Here is a 6812-nt window from a genome sequence, read left to right as displayed (position 1 = left end):
CCGAGGCAGGAGAACCCAGGAGGCAGAGGTTGCAGTGAGCCAAGATCGGGTCACTGCACTCCAGTCTGGGTGACAGAGTGAGATTCTGTCTCAAAAAACAAATAAACAAACAAAAAACCCAAACAGTCCAGGCCCAGTGGCTCATGCCTGTAAATCCCAGCACTTTGGAAGGCCAAGGCAGGTGGATCATGAGGTCAGGAGTTTAAGACCAGCCTGGCCAACATAGTGAAACCCCCGTCTCTATTAAAAGTACAAAAATTAGCCGGGCGTGGTGGCGCACACCTATAATCCCAGCTACTCAGGGAGCTGAGACAGGAGAATCGATCGAACCCGGGAGGTGGAGGTTGCAGTCAGCCGAGATCGCGCCACTGCACTCCAGCATGGGTGACAGAGTAAGACTCTGTTTCAGAAAACAAACAAAAACCAGAAACAAAACAAAGGTTAAAGCTCCATCCTGTCTATTAGTAGTTTTTACAGGAATGTGCCCCAAACTGCCGTTATCAGCAGAGACCTCTTTTGTCACAAAATACAGTGAAATCTTCATGGGTTCCCCTCGCTCAAGTACCCACCAGGGCAAAGGAAGCCATCGGCACACCACATAGTAAGTTTGAAAGAAGAGAGAACCCCCAAAAGAAGAGCTTGTTTTAACTTCGGACTTCAAAATCTTATTGACAGCCAGGCGCGGTGGCTCATGCCTGTAATTCCAGCACTTCGGGAATCCGAGGCGGGTGGATCACTTGAGGTCAGCAGTTCAAGACCAGCCTCGCCAACATGGCAAAACTCCAACTCTACTAAAAATGTAAAAAATCAGCCAGGCATGGTAGCGCATGCCTGTAGTCCCAGCTACTTAAGGGGCAGGGCAGGAGAATCGCTTGAACCCAGGAGGCGGAGGTTGCAGTGAGCCAAGATCGTACCACTGCACTCCAGCCTGGGTAACAGAGTGAGACTCTGTCTCAAAAAAAAAAAAAAAAAAAGTATAGACATTGTCACCTGCCACTGCGTCTTACAAACTTTGTTAACATAAACAGGATTTTTTGCTCCAATGCCCTATAAATTATGATGGGGTTTACATCCCAATAAACCCATTGTAAGTTGAAAACATCATTAAGTTGAAAAATGCATGTAATACACCTAACCTACGAAACATCATAGCTTAGCCTGGCCTACCTTACACATGCTCAGAACACCTACATGAGCCTACAGTCGGCAAAATCATCTGGTACCACAGCGCACTGCAGAGTATCGGCTGTTTACCCTCATGATGCCACAGCTGACCTGGTAGCTCCCTCCACCTGCCCAACATTGTAGAAAGCATCCTACTGCCGGGCACGGTGGGCTCACACCTGTAATCCCAGCACTTTGGGAGGCCGAGGTGGGCAGATCACGAGGTCAGGAGTTCAAGACCAGCTTGGCCAATGTGGTGAAACTCCATTTCTACTAAAAATACAAAAATAAGCCAGGCGTGGTGGCATGCGCCTGTAATCCCAGCTACTCGGGAGGCAGAGACAAAGAATCACTTGAACCTGGGAGGCAGAGGTTGCAGTGAGCCGAGATCATGCCACTGCATTCCAGCTTGGGTGACAGAACAAGACTCTGTCACAAAAAGAAAGAAAGAAGGAAAGAAAGAAAGAAAAAAGAAAGAGAGAAAGAAAGAAAAAAAGAAAGAAAGAAAGAAAGAAAGAAAGAAAGAAAGAAAGAAAGAAAGAAAGAAAGAAAGAAAGAAAAGAAAAGGGAAGGGAGGAAAGGGAGGAAAGGAAGGAAGAAACCATCCTGCTATATATTCCTAGCACAGGGAAAGATCATAATTCAAAATTCAAAAAAGTACAGTTGCCAGTGAAGGCATGTTACTTTTGCACCAACATAAAGTCAAAACCGTCGAAAGTGAACCATCATAAATTGGAGATCGTCTGTATTGAAGCTGAAGGAGGAGATCTTGGTTGCCTGTCTCTGGGAAGGCACTGGACTGATTTACAGAGAGGCCAGGCCAGCTCTTCTGCAGCGCTTCTATTCAGGAGGAAAGAGACTGCAGGGAGTTCTCAGTAAAACAATGACTGCTACTCTCACCTTCTCCTGAGTCATCCCTTCCTATTGATTCGCCTTCTTTACCTCTGAGCATCGTGAAGTCTCAGAATAACAGAGGCTGTGGATTTTCAAGTTTAGATGAAACCAGCAAATGTACTTGAAGAGTCTAAAACAAACGGCCTTTTGAGATCACATCCACCTTTTCACCTATGGCATGATTGGTTGTACCTGGATGATGGCTTTCACTGTAGTCCTCAAATTCTCCCTTCTTCACAGGCATGGTTCAAACCCAGTTCATTCCACACACTACAGCCCCCAGCAGACTCCCTGGCACAGGGCAGATCATCAATACTCATTTGTATTTTGTTCAACCAAGACCTCCCAGGCATCGATGTGCCAAGCACTGAGCTGGGAACTGCACTACTCTTTTTTTGTTTTTGTTTGTTTTTTTGAGAAGGAGTCTCGCTCTGTCGCCCAGGCTGGAGTGCAGTGGTGCGATCTCGGCTCACTGCAACCTCCGCCACCTGAGTTCAAGTAATTCTCCTGCCTCAGCTTCCCAAGTAGCTGGGATTACAGGCACACACTGCCAGGTCCGGCTAATTTTTGTATTTTTAGTAGAGACGGGGTCTCACCATGTTGGCCAGGATGGTCTCTATCTCTTGACTTCATGATTCACCCGCCTCGGCCTCCCAAAGTGCTGGGATTACAGGCAGGAGCCACCATGCCTGACCTTTCTGTTTGTTTGTTTTTGTTTTGATTTGTTTTGTTTTGAGACAGGGTCTCACTCTGTTGCCCAGGCTGGAATGCAGTGGCGCAATCTTGGCTCACTGCAACCTCTGCCTCCCAGGCTCAAGTGAGTCTCCTGCCTCAGTCTCCTGAGTAGCTGGGATTACAGGCACGCGCCACCACGCCCAGCTAATTTTTGTATTTTCAGTAGAGACAGGGTTTTGCCATGTTGGCCAGGCTGGTCTCGAACTCCTGACCTCAAGTGAGCCATCCGCCTCGGCTTTCCAAAGTGCTGGAATTACAGGCATGAGCCACCGCACCCAGCCCCTGGCCTGCACTACCCTTTAATGTTGTTACAGACCAGGAACTGACCACTTTCAAAGACTTCTAAAGAAGCAGGTTTGTCACAACTAGAAAATTATTTCCATAAAGGAGTATTAACTCTGACTGCGTATCTGGTGGAAGATTTGCATACAATTATGAACCTGGTCTTTTCATCAAATTCCAATGTCAGCAATCAAATTGGGCCATCTGAGATACTTGAAGGTTGGCTGTTGTTTTTGTTTTTGTTTGTTTTTGAGATGGAGTCTCGATCTTGTTGCCTAGGCTGGAGTGCAATGGCGCATTCTCGGCTCACTGCAACCTCTGCCTCCCGGGCTCAAGCGATTCTCCTTGTAATCCCGAGTAGCTGGGATTACAGGCGCACACCACCACGCCCGGCTCATTTTTGTATTTTTAGTAGAGACAGAGTTTCGCCATGTGGGCCCAGCTGGTCTCGAACTCCTGACTTCAGGTGATCTGCCCACGTCAGCCTCCCAAAGTGTTGGAATTACAGGCGTGAGCCCCTGCGTCCACCCATTTGTAGGTTTTACGGTGGTTTGTCATTCTCTGTCTTTTCTGGCTCTTAACCACACCACGGAGCTGTGGGGGTGTTAAAGGTCAAGCCTCTGCTCTCTTTCCAGCTCCTCAAGTGACCACCTGGCAGCAGAGGGTGAAACGATCTCATTCATCGGAAGACATAGAAGGAAGTTCTAACACAAAAGGTGATCTGCAAAATTAAGGCAGCGATTTTCAAGTTTCAATAAAAACCAACAGACGTACTTACAGAGCCGAATACATAATGGTAGGAATTATAAAGTCATGAATGCATCTCCCATGTGGGAAGTGAAACCCAGTTGGTGAACCTCATGAACTAAAGACTGTAAATCTGTTAAAGAAGGAGGCACCTGCTTCCATCGCCAGAAACTTGACACCAATGTGTTATTTCCCCCTGACATCAGGAATATATAACCTTTTGGTTCCTAAGCATGATACATTTTTTTCTGTTTGCTTGTTTGTTTTGAGACAGAGTCTCACTCTCTTGCCCAGGCTGGAGTACAGTGGCAGGATCTCAGCTCACTGCAACCTTCGCCTCCCGGGTTCAAGCGCTTCTCCTGTCTCAGCCTCCCGAGTGCCTGGGACTACAGGTGCCTGCCAACCAAGCCCGGCTAATTTTTGTATTTTTAGTAGAGACGGGGTTTCACTATATTGGTGAGGTAGGTCTCTAACTCTTGACCTCAGGTGATCCACCCATCTTGGCCTCCCAAAATGCTGGGATTACAGGCATGAGCCGCTGTGCCCGGCCGCATGATACGTTTCATAGCTTGCAAAACCTGATAAAATGGTCCCCAAGTCCAAGTGATGGTTTCTGTTCTAAGTCCATCCTCTTGGCGTTCCCATCTGTGTTCCCATCTGGGCCACACAGTGCCTTCATTGTGTATGTTTCCTAGTGAACTTTATCACAAGATTAGTTTAGAAGTCTCACATCTTTCTTCTTTTTTTTTTCCTTTTTTTTTTTGAGACAAAGTTTTGCTTTTGTCGCCCAGGCTGGAGTGCAATGGCGCAATCTCAGCTCACCACAACCTCAGCCTCCCAGGTTCAAGCGATTCTCCTGCCTCAGCCTGCTGAGTAGCCAGGATTACAGGCATGCACCATCAAACCCAGCCAATTTTGTATTTTTAGTATAGATGGGGTTTCTCCATGTTGGTCATGGCTGGTCTCAAACTCCTGACCTCAGGTGATCTGCCCGCCTCAGTCTCCTAAAGTGCTGGAATTACAGGCATGAGCCACCGCGCCCGGACAGAAGTCCCACATCTTAACAGCCCATAAAAGATGCAATTGCACTCACATAGACGTTTTGGCATTTTTGTTTGTTTTTTTGAAACAGAGTCTCACTCTGTGGCCCAGGCTGGAATGCAGTGGCACAATCACAGCTCACTGCAACCTCCACCTCTTGGGCACAAGCCATCCTCCTACCTCAGCCTCCGGAATAGCTGGGACTACGGATGCACACTACCACACCTGGTTAATGTTTTTATTTTTATTTTTTGTAGCGATGGGAGTGGGCTCCCTATATTGCCTAGGCTGGTCTGGAACGCCTAGACTCAACCAGTCCTCCTGCCTTGGTCTCCCAAAGTGCTGGGATTACAGGCATGAGCCATCCTGCCTGGCCTCCAGATAGAAGTTTTTTGTTTGTTTCTGAGACAGAGTTTCGCTCTTGTCCCTCAGGCTGGAGTGCAATGGTACTATCTCAGCTCACTGCAACCTCCGCCTCCCAGGTTTAAGCAATTCTCCTGCCTCAGCCTCCCGAGCAGCTGAGATTACAGGTGCACGCGCCACCACGCCCGGCTAATTTTTGTATTTTTAGTAGAGACGCGGCGGTTGCGGGGTGGGGAGGGGTGTTTCACCATGTTGGCTAGGCTGGTCTCGAACTCCTGACCTCAATGATCCACCTGCCTTGGCCTCCCAAAGTGCTAGGATTACAGGCGTGAACCACCAAGCCCAGAGGTTTTAAAACATCAGAATAAGACCTCCCGCCCTTGTTGGGTGCGGGTCTCAGGTGCCAAGTAGTGGTTCTTACTGGGGAGAAGGCTGTCACCCAGCCCAAGGTACATACTCCTGGAAGAGGCCCAGAGGAGGCAGCTACATCACCCTTGGGCAGGGCTGAGGCTGGGGTGGAGACAAAATAGAGAGCCCGGGAGCCACACACCTCCCGAGTTTGAGTGATGACAGGAAGAGAGGCTTCCCTAACATCTCAGCTGAGGTGGTTTTCTAAACCCTGCAACAATCTTGTTAGTAGCACGGTTATATTGCATTGAGTTAAAGGTCGCTGTTAATGTAAAATTTAAAAACGTACTTCCGGGCCGGGCGCGGTGGTTCACGTCTGTAATCCCAGCACTTTGGGAGGCCGAGGCGGGCGGATCACCTGAGAGGTTAGGAGTTCGGGACCAGCCTGGCCAACATGGTGAAACCCCGTCTCTACTAAAACTACAAAAAACAATTAGCCTGGAGTAGTGGGCGCCTGTAATCCCAGCTACTTGGTGAGGCTGAGGCAGGAGAATCACTTGAACCCGGGAGGCAGACGTTGCAACGAGCTGAGATTGCGCCACTGCACTCCAGCCTGGGCGACAGAGCGAGATTCCATCTCAAAAAAAAAAAAAAAAAAAAAAAGTACTAACATTTCGGTAACTAGATCTTGGCATTTATTAGTTTTTTGATATATCAGGAGCTTTCAAAATTGCAAGTGGCAGCCCGCTTTCTCCACCTAGGAGGGCCCATGCCCCCCACGGGTCCCTTTAACTTTTGGGGTCAGTGAGCGGCAGGGCAGGGAGAAATCAATCCGGGAAATTAATACAAGTGGGGAATGTGGCCCCTCTTCCCTTGGTCCCCAAAAGGGAGGGATGGAGGAAGCCCTTATGGAGGGCGTGGGCCTCGGGGTCCTCGGGGCCAGCACCAGGCGAAGCAAACAAGGGTTCCAGGACTACAGTACTAAACACCCCCAGGCTGCCCTTGCCCTAGCAAAACAGCAAAGCGAGCCGCCCACTCCACACACGGTCCCACTCCAGGGTCTCCGGCCCCACATCGCCGGAGCTCTTGGGAGGGCCGCATGGGGGCGCACCGTGGCCTCCCCGCCTTGTCCGCCCCAGGTGGGGTGACCCCGCCCACTCGGGGGGCCCGCTTCCCTCCGGCTACGCCCATTCCAGCTGCCCGGCCCCGCCTCCTCCCCGCCCACCTCGGCCGCCTCA

The sequence above is a fragment of the Macaca mulatta genome, chromosome 3, assembly GCF_049350105.2.
Source record: "Macaca mulatta isolate MMU2019108-1 chromosome 3, T2T-MMU8v2.0, whole genome shotgun sequence".
NCBI lineage: Eukaryota > Metazoa > Chordata > Mammalia > Primates > Cercopithecidae > Macaca > Macaca mulatta.
This window is presented reverse-complemented; position numbering follows the sequence as displayed.